Genomic DNA, 2,879 nt, shown 5'->3' on the forward strand with positions numbered 1-2,879 from the left:
CTGAGCAGCAGTGTGGTCTGCTGGATAAAGCAGGGGCTGGGAGCCAGGAGCACCAAAAGCCAGCCCAGCTCTTGCCAGGAGCCTCCACTGAGGAGGCTCGATTGAGCTGATCGCTGTCTTTGGAGACACCCAAGGCACATTCCAGCTGGGTGTTAACACCAGTGACCCCGTCTGCCTGATGCTCAGTGATCGGGCAGTAGCCAGGACGGTGGTCAGGGAAAGCACGGAAGCAGTGGTCCACTGCCTCTGCATCCCACCATGGCCTTTCACTTTGCAGATGTCTCTGACTTGTGAAGCTGAAAGCTTCTGGGATCAAGTGAGAGGAACGTAATTAAAATAGCCAGTGTAGCCCAAGCTTGCGGCAGTGGGGAGGCGGCTGGAGACATCTCCCTGCCTCAGCCCTACACTTCGAGTAACACCAGGGGAGAAGTTCTGCGGAGAAATCTGGTGCATGTGGCTGGCTGCAGAGCCCTTCCAGTCTCCCTGAGTGCTTCTGGCTCTTGCCAACCTCTTCTTTCTAAAAGTCCTGTGGGATTACAAGTCCAACAGCATGCTGTGACAGATATGCCAGAGACCACTAGCCATCTAAGACAACGCAGAAAATACACCCATAACTGTGGGCTAAAATCTGGTATAGGATGAGCTACATTCCCTTTTGTGGGGATCCTGTGATCTGTAACTGATGCACACTTTATGTTTCAGCACTGCTTTCCAAATATCGCTATTAATGCCGGGTATAGCCTACCTTCCTCCACTCTTTGCCCCGTGCTCGGATATGCAATGCAAGCAGTGCCCAGCACAGGGATTCAAGTCTGCTTAGCAGCAGCAACAGCTCTGCTAATATAACCACATAAGGATGCCATCCCACCTCTTTGATCTGGAGCAGCTGGGCTCACTGGGAAACACACTCATCCCCCAGCCACCGTACAGAGCCACATGCTCAACAGCATGGCCTTCAGCTGCTGCTGGAGCTGGGCTTGACCCACCAGCACATTTCCCTGCTACGTGCTCCTACAGCTGTAATAAAGCTCCAGGGGAAAAATTAGGGCTGCAGTTTGTCAGGTGTCTTTGTATGCAGAGATGGATTCTACATCTAGTTATTAACCTCTTGCAAAAGCTCAGTGTTATCTTGTATGGAAGTAATATTAGGTTAAACAGCTGTTGATAACTTATCTCCCATTATCAGCGACTTCATTCAAGGCCAATATTTACTCACATCCAAGAAGCGTCGCTGTATTCCCAATGGCATTCTTTATGGAGTCAAATGAGAGCAGCTTTTAATAGATCCTAGGTACTGAGGAGGCCAATATTACACAAGTGCCTCCTAAGCTTGAACATGTGGCACAAGAAAACTGCCAGGGAGGGACAAAGCCTGGACATGGCACACAATCTGGGCAGGAAACCTCATCTGGAGGAGGAAACCTGACCTGGGGAGCATATCCTGAAGACCCAATGGTGCTGACCCAAATTTCCCACCTGCTGCCTCCTGCAGCACCTGCTCGTGCTGCTGCTCCTTCCCATCCTTCCCCCTCAGAAGGTAGGTCAGCCATGGGCTAGCAGGTCTCAACAGGTCCCAGCCACCAGTGTGACCCTTTCCTGCCCTTTCTCATCCTCTAATGACAGCTCTTCAACCGAGGGTGGCAGAAGAGACATCTCCTGGCACTCCACTCCATCATTCAGACCGAGTTTACACTAGGTCTTAGGTTCCTGTTAGCTGAAAAAATAAGTCTTTGTGCTCTCACTGTGGACACTGTCAAGAGCATGTCAGTGGTTTGCTTCATGGTATTTTTCCAGGGAGCCCACCCTCTTTATTACTTTTGCTGATGCTGTAGCGGTACTGCAAAGCCTTAGGCAGAGACTGAGACCCCGCTGTGCTGGACGTGGTAGAAGCAGAGATCAGAGAAAGGAATTTGCATCCAGAAAAATGAGATCCCTGCAGTCTAACTTCTCTCACTGGTTTTTACAGGATATGATCTTGTGCATCAGACCTGGTGTGGGGGACTGGGGGTTCTGGGTTCAGATCCCAGGCATTTCCCACCCGCACAGGCGCTGGAAGCCCCCTGCCCCACTGCCACGCGCACACACAGGGCATGGCTCGGGGTGGTCAGCGGTGGCACAGGCTGCCCACCCGCATGGCAGAGCTCCTGCGCTCCCTGCCCAAAGTTAGCAGGCACAAAGGCCAGGTTTCCCAGTGAGCTATGCAGCCTGGGCTCTGCTCATGGCCTCTCCTCTCTTCCACACCACACTGGTGCATGATGCTACGGGAAATGATACCTGGGCGACTCCTGGGCTGTTTTATTACGCCAGTTGGTGGAGTCAGTTGAAGCAAACCCACGTCCTGTCAGCAAGCAGCAGCCCTAGGAATGGCCAAGGGCTGGCAAGAGACCATAGTTAATGCTTATTCTAAGCTGCAAGTGGCAGGGAAGTGTGTCCCCTGACTCAGTACCCAACTGCAGTGAGTTTACAGCCTTCGATATTGTTACATTAATCATAAGGAATCTCCTAGTTCCTTGGAAATACAGCGGCAAGCTCTCCAGGGCTGGTTTCAGTAGTTTTATTCCTAGGTAATAGCCCTCTCCCTCATTTATAGCTATGTCTAGACACAAAGTGAGGAAAGTGCTATAAACATTTGATGTAAAAACCCGGTCTACCTCCTAACTCCTGCATTTCACACAGTGAAATGCCCTTTTTTATGCCCTTTTATGCACAAGGGCATAAAATCTGTGCTCACACACCTTGCTGCATGTCCGCAGCTTGCTGTCCGCATGCTTGGTGCTGCGTCCCCAGGGGCAGCCCGGAGGGTACCCAAGGGCCAGAGGCTGTTTGCTTAAGTCCTGCAGTCTGCCTTGAGAAGATGGCAAGCGGGAAGGAAAGAAGCA

This window comes from Antrostomus carolinensis, unplaced genomic scaffold (genome assembly GCF_000700745.2).
Source record: "Antrostomus carolinensis isolate BGI_N321 unplaced genomic scaffold, ASM70074v2 scaffold28266, whole genome shotgun sequence".
NCBI lineage: Eukaryota > Metazoa > Chordata > Aves > Caprimulgiformes > Caprimulgidae > Antrostomus > Antrostomus carolinensis.